This window comes from Podarcis pityusensis, assembly GCF_964106645.2.
Source record: "Podarcis pityusensis genome assembly, chromosome: Z".
Lineage (NCBI taxonomy): Eukaryota > Metazoa > Chordata > Lepidosauria > Squamata > Lacertidae > Podarcis > Podarcis pityusensis.
Window position 1 is genome coordinate 12971597 of NC_138044.1, and position 11795 is coordinate 12983391.

Below are 11795 nucleotides of genomic sequence, written 5' to 3' on the forward strand. Positions count from 1 at the left end.
CAGGTAGGGGGGGAAGGAGCCCTGTCTGTAATAATAATTATAATAATAATTATAATAATAATTCCACCAGTAGCAGGAAACTCATTTTGAATTGGACCGGACACGGGTTAGAGCTCAACGTCGAGCCTACCAAGTGGCGATAGCGACAGCGAAAAGGACTTTCTTCACTGCCTCTATTGCATCTGCAGAAAATAGCAGCAGGAGACTCTTTCAGGTGGTTTGCAATTTAATGGAACCACCTTTGGCATCGGGGCCTGGTAAAGACCCCAAGATCTCTTGCAATGATTTTGCAAAGTTTTTTGCAAATAAAGTCGCTCAGATTTGGAAAGAGGTAGACTCTACCGTGGGAGCAGGGCCGGGGGAGAGTTGAGTTGCATGGAATCAACTCTAGTTGAGTTGCATGGAATCATTTCCAATCTGTTACCTCCAAGGACGTGGACAGGCTGCTTGGACGAGTGAAACCAACCACCTGTCTCCTTGATCCTTGCCCATCCTGGCTAATAAAAGCGAGCTGGGAAGGGCTGGGCGATGGACTCTGCAGGGTTCTGCGGGGCAATGGGCTCTGTGAGGGAGCCTTCCCAGACCCGCTGAAAGAGGCAGTCATTAAACCACTTCTTTAAAAAAAACATGTTTAGACCCAGCCAATATGGCCAACTATCACCCAGTCTCAAATCTTCCATTCTTGGGCAAGGTGATTGAGCAGGTGGTTGCTGAACAACTCCAAGCACATCTGGAGGGTGCGGACCATTTGGATCCCTTCCAGTTGGGATTCATGCCTCATCATTGGACTGTAAGTGCCTTGGTCACGCTGGGCAATGATCTCCGGCGGGCTAGGGACAAAGGTGAGAGCTGTTTCCTAGTTCTGTTGGATCTCTCAGCAGCCTTTGATACCATCGACCATAACATCCTTCTGGACCATCTAGAGGAGCTGGGGGCACTGTTATACTGTGGTTCCGTTCCTTCATCCTGGGCCGTGTCCAGAAAGTGTGGGGGTGATGAGTGTTCAGACCCCTGGGCTCTCACTTGTGGGGTGCCTCAGGGTTCCGTCCTCTTCCCCATGCTTTTTAACATCTACATGAAGCTGCTGGGAGAGATCATCAGAGGAGTTGGACTGGGTGTTCACTAATATGCGGATGATGCCCAGCTCTACCTCTCTTTTAAATTGGAACCAGTGAGGGCAGTGAAGGTCCTGTGTGAGTGGAGGCGGTTGGAGGATGGATAGTGGCTAACAGATTGAGGTTGAATCCTGACAAGACAGAAGTACTGTTTGGGTGCACAGAGGGCAGCCGGGTATGGGGGACTCCCTGGTCCTGAATGGGGCAACTGTGCCCCTGAAGGAGCAGGTGCACAGTCTGGGAGTCATTTTGGACTCACAGTTGTCCATGGAGGCACAGGTCAATTCTGTGTCCAGGGCAGCTACCAGCTCCATCTGGTACGCAGGCTGAGACCCTCCCTGCCTGTGGACTGTCTCGCCAGAGTGGTGCATGCTCTGGTTATCTCCCGCTTGGACTACTGCAATGCACTGTATGTAGGGCTACCTTTGAAGGTGACCCGGAAACTACAACTAATCCAGAATGCGGTAGCTAGACTGGTGACGGGGAGCGACTGCCAAGACCATATAACACCGGTCCTGAAAGACCTACATTGGCTCCTAGTACGTTTCCGAGCACAATTCAAAGTGTTGGTGGTCACCTCGAAAGCCCAAACAGCCTTGGCCCAGTATACATGAAGGAGCGTCTCCACCCCCATTGTTCAGCCCGGACACTGAGGTCCCGTGCCAAGGGCTTTCTGGCAGTTCCCTCACTGCGAGAAACGAAGTTACAGGGAACCAGGCAGAGTGTCTTCTTGGTAATGGTGCCCGCCCTGTGGAATGCCCTCCCATCAGACGTCAAATAAATTAACAAGTATCTGACGTTTAGAAGACATCTGAAGGCAGCCCTGTTTAGGGAACTTTTTAATGACTGATGTTTTAATGTATTTTTAATCTTTTGTTGGAATCCGCCCAGTATGACTGGGGAAACCCAGCCAGATGGGCGCAGTATTAATAATATATAATAATTATAATTACAATTATAATCATAACCATAATCATAATAATTTAACCCAGAGGAACTGCTGCCAGTCAGTGTCAGGAAGACAGACTTACAGTTGAATCTTAGGCTGCACTCACATGACAGTTTATTCCATTTCCCCAATGTTTCTGTAACTCTTAATTTCCACTTTGAATGAATGAATGAATGAATGAATGAATGAATGAAACTTTATTTGCATCAGCCATAGCAACAAAAGAACATTGCAATATACACAGAACAAAATAAAAAGTCGATTATATAAAACACAGTTTAGAGACCTGAATGAGCAGTCAAATAGTGGACCTTACTCTGATTGCCCCAGCTAGAAACCTTGCAACCTTTGCAGTGTTCTGTTCCTCTTGATCTGCCAGGAGAAAAGACACTGTGGCAGTGGTTGGGCAACCCGGGATGGACAGTAAAAGAGGGGCGATAATCTCGTTCCTCAGGTCCTTGTAAAGAGTGCAAGCTAGGAGGGCATGCACCACTGATTCGGTGCTGCCATCTCCACAGGGACATAAGCGTTTTTCATATGGAATCTGTTGGAATCGTCCCTCAAGCACAGCCAAGGGCAGTACATTCAGTCTTGTGAGGGTAAAGGCACGTCCATATTTTTTAAATTGCTAGATAGGGTGCCAGAGAATCAAAGTGGGAGGATGGAAAATGGTCATACCATGGGCAAAATTTCCTTATTGTGGTCAAGTTGTTCTGACGCTCGATATCATTTAGGCTGTGGGGATAAACCACAAGAGAGAAGTTTTTGATTGACAGTTTTAGACCAGGCACTCTTGTGACAGTCTTGTTGCACTAGGGGTATTAGACCAGAGAGATTTGAGTTTAGGCCAGTTGAGTGCCAGTCCAAATCTGAGCCCCATATAATAGCTGTGCTAGGGGTTTAGCTTGGAACACTTCCAGAACTGAGGTTATATGCTTGCAACCTTTTGTGTGGAAAAAGCGTGTCAGAATTTTGGTGCTTTGGGGCGCTTTTTCTTTTGCACATTTCTGGTGTGCTCCCCATGACCCTGTGGACTGGAAAATAAGGTCAAGATATTTGAAAACTTTGACCCGTTTGATTGGCTGGTTGTCCATATGCCATCTAGGGGCTCTATAGTTTCTTGAGAAGACCATGACTTTGGTTTTCACGGCCAGCTGTTCTCTCTGGCAATACCCTGAAAATGCTCTGATCAGTCTTTTTAGGCCTACTTTTGTATGAGATAGGAGAACCGCTTCATCTGCATATAGTAGAATTGAGATGGGTTTTCTGGCCAGTTTAGGGGCATGATACCCTGGAGTTGTTAGGCACTGGACAATGTCATTTATATATAAGTTGAATAGTGCTAGGATACACCCTTGCTTAACTCCCTTTGTAGCTGGTACACATCCTGTAAGTTGACCATTTGTGGAGCGGCGCACTTTCAGCACAGTATCTTTGTATAAGCATTTAATTAGGTACTGTAATCTTTTGCCTATGGTTGAGTTCAGCTTCACCCATAGTCTTACTTGCGAGATTGAGTCAAATGCAGTTTTCAAGTCAATGAAAGCTGCGTAGATCACATCATGTGGTTTCTTAGCATACTTATCTATGAAATGTGCTTGTTGTTGTTGTTTAGCCATTTAGTCGTGTCCGACTCTCTGACCCCATGGACCAGAGCACCCCAGGCACTCCTGTCTTCCACTGCTTCCCACAGTTTGGTCAAACTCACGTTGGTAACTTGAAGAGCACTGTCCAACCATCTCGTCCTCTGTCGTCCCCTTCTCCTTGTGCCCTCCATCTTTCCCAACATCAGGGTCTTTTCCAGGGAGTCCTCTCTTCTCATGAGGTGGCCAAAGTATTGGAGCCTCAGCTTCAGGATCTGTCCTTCCAGTGAGCACTCAGGGCTGATTTCCTTAAGAATGGATAGGTTTGATCTTCTTGCAGTCCATGGGACTCCCAAGAGTCTCCTCCAGCACCATAATTCAAAAGCATCAATTCTTCAGCGATCAGCCTTCCTTATGGTCCAGCTCTCACTTCCATACATCACTACTGGGAAAAGCATGGCTTTAACTATATGGACCTTTGTTGGCAAGGTGATGTCTCTGCTTTTTAAGATGCTGTCTAGGTTTGTCATCGCTTTTCTCCCAAGAAGCAGGCATCTTTTAATTTCGTGACTGCTGTCATCATCTGTAGTGATCATGGAGCCCAAGAAAGTAAAATCTCTCACTGCTCCATTTCTTCCCCTTCTATTTGCCAGGAAGTGATGGGACCAGTGGCCATGAACTTAGTTTTTTTGATGTTGAGCTTCAGACCATATTTTGTGCCCTCCTCTTTCACCCTCATTAAGAGGAAAATTGGGAAAGGAGTAAGATAAGGCTGTATATTGTCTCCCTGCTTATTTAACTGATACGCAGAATTCATCATGCAAAAGGCTGGACTGGATGAATCCCAAGTCGGAATTGCCGTAAGAAATATCAACAACCTCAGATATGCAGATGACACAACTTTGATGGCAGAAAGTGAGGAGGAATTAAAGAACGTCTTAATGAGATGAGCTAGGACAAAGCAGTGATCTAGAGTAGATCTGCCTTGGCTAAATCCTGCTTGCTCTTCGGCGAGAATAGCCTCAGCATCTATCTACTGGGATAGACTGTATTTGAGCTTTCCGGTGATGTAAAAGTCACTTCTGGAAACATTATTCTTCAACGAGGCCTTTGGCTGACTAACATTGTATGTCCTTTTAAATGGTTTTTTTTGGGGGGGGTATTGTTTTGTTTTCGTTCTTGTTTTTATGATGTATTCTGTGTTTTTATTTTTTTATTTTTGTGCTGTGAACCATCCTGAGATCTTGATACAAATTTAATAAATAAATAATAAGATAAATGCAATGTTAACAGAATACAGTACATGCTTAACACTCCTTTCTGTGCCATTTGATTCTTGGGGGGGGGGGGGATCCAGTTGCAGCTGCCTCAACTCAGAAAATTGCAGGAATAAAATAACAAAGTTTCGGGTGGCATACCAGCATGTAATTCTTTTCTCCCACTTCAGTGGGAAAATCCTGGGGGAATGGAAGCACCTCTGGCAGAAAATGTGTGGGGAGTTGCAGCATTCTCCAGTGATGTTTATTGATGTGTCACAAAGGTGTGGATGAAATTTAGCTTAACATGCCAGCATATCAGTCAAAAAGCCATGGTTCTGTAAGACAAAATGTGCTACAGCGTGAAAGGAATGCTAGAAAATAGGAGAGAAGCACCAGCATTATATTCAGGGAAACTAGCCCAATATTCCCCAGATCTGAATGTATCCTCACCACACTTGAAATCAACAGGTGACGTTAGAGGGCTCAGGGGGCATTTGGAGGAGGGGCTGCCACCCCCATCGTATACCACTCGATCACCACCAGGCTGCTTGAGCCAACTCATCCCTCTATGGCCACTTTTCTGTCAGACATTTAAAGCACTCTTACTCTGCTTTGACAGTCATGGCTAGGCATGGATGAGAAATTTGATCCAGTGCTCACTTAAAGCCAAATCTATCACCTTCATACTTTCTGAAACACAGCTATACTTCAGACTTCATAGTTACCTGAGCTTTGCAGTGAAATTCTCCAACCAATGTTCACAGAAATGCATACATTAGCGGCCAGTGTGCATAAAAATGAAGGTGTTAGAGAAATAACATTATTATTATTATTATTATTATTATTATTATTATTATTATTATTATTTATACCCCACTAATCTGGCTGGGCCCCTAGCCATTCTGGGCAGCTCTCAACAGAATATTAAAAACACAATAAAACCTCAAACATTAAAAACTTCCCTAAACCAGTGCTACTCAAGGATACACAGTACTGGCACCTCTTTTTGTTGTTGTTAAAAGTGTGTCACTTACTGTAACAACATGGTGTTGGTTTAGTGCTATTTTACTAGGAAAAAAGCACAGAAAATAACATACAAAAATGTACTGTTAGTGAACATTGTGTTGCAAATAATGTGTATATTCATCAAATCTGCATATAAAAATGTGTTTATTGTGAGAAAATCACACTAAAATGTTGTTGAATCCAGAGAACTGAAGAATGGAAAAACGAAAAACAGAGAAGTGAAATTGGCAGATATTTCCATGCCGAGTTATGATTTCTTCCAAAGAATTCTGGGAGCTGAAATTTGTGATGTGAGCTGAGAGTTGTTAAGAGATATCTTCTATTCCCCTCCCATAGCTACAATTCTCAGAGCTCCCTAATAAAAGGGATTGCTTACTAAGCCACTTCAGACTCTCCTTGTTCATTGAGTGGATTCTTTGTTTTGTGTTTGTGTTTAGAACTTGTTTAGGTATACTCTGGTTCTTGTTGATTGGATCCTCCTGGCCAAGTTGAGCATCCAAGCCCCAGATGCATGACTTCGTTACTTCTGTTCCAATCTTCTTGGCATTACATACACAGAATGAAAAGGAGAATCCCAGGGTTGCTTAGGCAACATGCTGACTTTCGTTGCGCCTTCACTACAATTCCCAAACAAGTGTGTGAAAATGTGCCTACACAAAAATAGAGAGATGGATGAAGGGGAGAAGGTTTGTGGGTGTTGTGAAGGTATAGACCATTTTCTGTTAGGTTTTTGTTTGTAAAACGTGGCTTATAAAATGGTTCCTTTTTGCTTAAAATATTCTCGGGCATATGACGGTCAAAAATTCACAGGAAGGTTAAGTTTAAGAGGATACCTTGCTCAGGAAGTTTTACACAGGAGGGTCAAAAGTCCATCTTAGCAACCTGACAATCAAGGAGAAACAGAAATTTAACCAGAAGTCTACGTTTGTCCTGTTTGGCTAAAAGGTTAGAGGGGATGAAAATATTTTATATGTGAAGATAAAAGATAGAATACAGGGTAGTTAGTATGGGGAAACCCAGCCGGATGGGTGAGGTATAAATAATAAATTATTATTATGCAAGTCATAAAGTCAGAGAGATGAAAACTTGCATAGCTGGAACTGAAGAACTGCAATAAATAAAAAATAGTTCAAACTGTATGAGAGCTGGAACACTGAAAATAGTATAGAACTGATGTAACTGGATGAATTTATCTCTGTTGGGTTTTTAAAAATTTTTTGCTGTTCTGGGTAAAATTATATTATTTCTAATATACATTTCCCAAAAATTGCTAAACATTGCCTTACTAGATTATTAAGAAAAACACAACTTGTTTTAGAGAAATTTTGTCTGGGGCTTTGTTATTCACCCCATGCCTAAGTGCCATCTCACTCTACCCAGTATTGGAATTAGGTTGGGTCAGTTAAGGTCCAGAAACCAGCATGCTATCACCGCCATATACAAATATTTTATAATGCAAGCTATTACAGAATTGCCCATCTGTTATATTGACCAACACAGTAGAAAAAGCCAGCCCCCACAAAGAATGTTTTCTTAAATAGGGAAATCTAGTGCCCATTCATCCATGCCAGCATGTATTTTATGGCCCTGATCTGTCCTTTGGAACAACCTAGTTCTGTTGAGGGTTCAAGCCTTTACACTACAGAAATCAGATGAAAGGGAAAATGTGAGCAGTTAGCACAGGTAAAACAACATGTACCCAATCTCTGATGGAGGAAAAGGCTCACACTTTGGAGGACCTCCAGACTGTGTTTTAAATAGGTGAGTTACTAGCAGGAATGCCCATTCTTGGTCAGACTTGGAGGGGAACTACCAAGGACACCAGGGGTTCTGTTACTCTCGTTCAGACTTAAAGTGCAAAGTAGCATCCTTGAGAAGGCACACTCCACAGAGCTTCAATAATATGATAGTCTCATGGGAAGGACGTCTCATAGGTAATTAAGGTCCAGACTAGTTCAAGGTGTCCTCATTTATCACTCGTTAGCTCATGGAGGCAGAGTTCCTGCCTTTACAGTCACCGAGGCAACATTAATTAACCCCTTAATTAACCATAACGGACAGGGGTGTGAGCAAACTAGTCCTTGGCACATTTCCTTTTTAGTTAGGGACTGTAGCAACCCTTCTTAGTCTGCCGGATGAAGAAAATAAAATATTTTTAAAATATATTTTGTCTTAAAACAGAAAAGGTGCTTGGGTTGTTTTTTTTTAGCAAAAGGCACCTGTGTTCTTCAAGGATATATCAGCAAGCTGGTTTTATAATCCACACCAGCCCCAAGTATGTACTTTCATGTCAATTCAACTGATGTCCTGCAAGCTTTGATGTTTTCCACTGTCAAGTGGCTACCCTGTGTTATATAACAATAACAACAACAACAGTTATGTAGTTAACCTTTTTTTGCTATTTGATTGTGACAAAAACTCTAAGCAGTTTACACAAAATATTTAAATTATATTATTATTTTTATTATTATTACTATGACTACATCTATTAAATTCAGCAAGATCAATTCTAAGTACAATTTAGCTGGAGACAACCCTAATAATTGTAATAATAGGACTAGGTCCATTAAATTAAACAAGTCTGTGGTTCACTCTGAGTAGAATTTAGCTGGAGGCAACTTGGAGGGCTGTATCCAGTGTTAGTCCTACTTATAGTAAACCCACTGGAATTGATGTGACTAACTTGGATGCAGGGCCTTTTTTGTGACACTACTCACTGTCACCTCTTTCTATGTAGCCCATGGCAGCCATTTTGTGCTGGCACCCACAGCACTTTTATCAGTAGATGAGTACCAGTGCTTCATTTTGTTTTTACTAAAAGAACAAAAACTGCTGCAATGGGTCAAATTCCAAAGGGTCTGCTTTCAGCAAAAATTAGTTTCTGTGTGTGTTGTAACCTGATAAAATATGGCAGCTCTCAGAAGACTCATCCCATGGCCTAGGTCCAAGACTCATCATCTGAGCCACAAAACAACCCTTTTCAAAAGACCAAGATTTGTAGGTACAGTGAGGTGGCATGATAATAAATTCTTAGTTGGGAGTGTCTGGAGTGTGGCCGGACAACAATGCCTCTAAGCAGGCACAAAAGCCTTTTCTGTAAGGCGAGCTTAGCTTGAGACGGTAGCAATGACACGTAGGCCCAGCCAACAGCATTCTGGGATGCCTCTTTTTCAACTTGGCCACCTGGCAATTCAAATCGCTCCACTGGATTTACATAAAGACGCTGAAAGATGTATGATAAGAGGGTAGGGAGCAGAAACCAATGCACTCCCCCTCCCTGATACTTCCTATTCATTCTGTGCATTTTTTTTAACAGTTTCCTCTTCCTGCTTTTGCCTTCAAAAGGTGTCTGTGTTACACATTTGTTTTTAAGAGTGCATGTAACACTGGCTTGTGGAGGGTGATTAACACATGTCCTGCGATTATGAATTGACAATTTAAGAACGGCTTTATACTGAATAAGACCATCTAGCACAGTGTTGTCTTCACTGATCGGCAGCAGCTCTCCAGAGTTTCAGGCAGGGAGTCTCTCCCACCCCTACCAGGAGATGCTGGGGATTCAACACAGGACCTTCTGCATGCAAGGTGCATATGCTCCACCGCTGGGCTATGATCCTTCCACATTTCACCTGTGCTTGCTAACAATGTAAGAGGAGCCAGTGGCCCATCTGGACCAACATCTTGTTCTCACTGTGGCCAACCAGATGCCCCATGGGGAAGCACCATTATCCTCTCAGAATACAGGTGGATGAATATGTCTTGTTTGCCACAGTTCTGCACCACACACACTGCCTTTTTCAAATCCTCATGAAAATTCATCGGCATCTTAATGGCCCTATCTCCTAATATATATGCATTTTTCCAAGTGACTTTTCCTGGTATAAAACATTTTATGTATGTGATTCTCACCCACCTGTGCATTCATATGCCCCACTGCCCCTAATGTGTGTTACTGTGCACATTTTTGGGCTGGATAGTCACATTGTAGAATCTGGCAAAGTGAGAAATTTCAAGGATAGCTGCCTTTCCAGTCAGCATTTAGTTTCAGGAAGTGCAAATTAGGTCAGTTTGCATTTAACATAAACCAATTTGTCCTTCCATCCCTACCTCAGAGTATCCTTTCATTCCCCCCCCCCCACTGTGTATTTTTATTTTTATTTATGCTTTTTTGGTTTTTACAGTGTGCCTTACTCATTTTATCTTACACTCTTTTTTTCAGACTTCCCAACCTAATCTTCAGTGGCATTCTAATAAAGTCTTGGTTTGCTGCATTTCCATTGTTTTCTTCACCTTATTTTAATTCTACCAGTTCCTTAGTTTTATCTTACTGTTGTTCAAAAGGTTACCCCTACTTGCAGATCAGTTGTAATATCATTTCTTGTTAAATATTCTCTGAAGTATTGCCACTCAGCCCTTGTCCTCCCTTCATCACATTCCCTTATTTTAGCAGTCATGTTCACTAATTCTGCAAACTCTGGTCAGTTTATCTAACCATCGCTCTTTTGTTGGTGTCAGGTACCACTTATACACCATCTTTAATATATTCTCCTTCATCTGGTAGCAAGCCAAAAAAATTATCGTTCTGTTTCATAGCTTCTGCCAGGCTGAGATTTTGATATTGTGTCCAATATCTACTGCCCACTGAATCCTCTATCAACTCCACCCCCCAAATGATACGATTTCACATTATCGACCTTCTGTGGGACTCCCCCCTCAGCAGTATTTGGGGTGGCGGAGCGGGGAGCACTTCTGTTTTAATTCACAGTATCTGGTGTGGCCACCAACTCTCTACCACTGCATAAACTTGGATTCTTTATGCTGTAATGCCTCGCTGAAGCAGCTGATGTGTTGAGGCAGACAATGTGGTTATCCACATCCATTATGTAGCTATTGGCAAAATTATTAATCCTCACATATGTACATAAAAAATTATATCCCAGTACTATGGGGATTAAATGGCAGGACAAAAAAAGAGGACTTTGTTAGCCCTTATGGTTGCTAAGAAACTCATACACACTTGTGAGCCCGGAAAAATAAATAACCAGCATCTGCTACAGAATTGTCAGAATAACCCTGGCCACATATGAACTTATCTCTTATCAACTTGAGTTTCATGTGGACACCTATTTGGACATCTGGGCCATATTTACACTGCTCATACTGAGCACTATGATACCACTTTAAGCATTCATGGCTTCCCACAAGGCATCCTGGGAGCTGTACTTTGTTAAGGGTGCTGAGAGTTGTGAGAAGACTCCAGTTTCCCTCCCAGAGCTACAATTCTCAGAGTGGTTTAACTATCAATCCCTCCTCACAGGGAATTCTGGGAATTGCAGCTCTGTGAGGTGAACAGGGGTGTGTGTGTGTGTCCTCCTAACTCTCAGCACACCTAGCAAGCTGCAGCTCCCTGAATTTGTTGGGACTATTCAAAGCGGCATCACGGTATGATTGTGGTATGAATGTGGGCTTATATTAACATGTTTGTTTCTCTTAAACTGAATATACTAATGGTTACTGCATCCATAGTGTGAATTGATGATGTGTTTTTGATACTACAGTATTAGTATTATTCACATATTTTTTTATTTCTCTATTTTATAATGTTCAATTTTATTTCTTTAATAACCCCCGCTTTCACTTTCTTTGATAAATCTGCAAATTAAAATTGTGTTGTTGTGTTCCAATGGTTCTTTATGCTTCGTCAAGAGACACCACTGGAAGACAACATCTGGCAGCTAAGCCTACTGTAGGGTGAAGAGCAGGAGTTCCACTTCAACTCAAAGCCACTTAACATTCCAGATTCAGGTCAGCAAAAGGGATTCCCTTCATCCTCTTCTGCTTGGCCCTCTGAAACCAAGCTCAC

At 42.5% G+C, this 11795-nt stretch overlaps 1 long non-coding RNA gene across 1 annotated transcript; it reads right to left on the reverse strand.

Annotated features, from left to right (window-relative positions):
• Window positions 1-2246: 2246 nt before the first annotated feature.
• LOC308467942 lies at window positions 2247-6817 on the reverse strand. Its single transcript, XR_013981390.1, has 2 exons — window positions 6766-6817; window positions 2247-5241 (listed from the first exon to the last, which is right to left on the reverse strand). It is a non-coding gene; the product is annotated as an uncharacterized lncRNA (long non-coding RNA).
• Between the last annotated feature and the right edge of the window lie 4978 nt (window positions 6818-11795).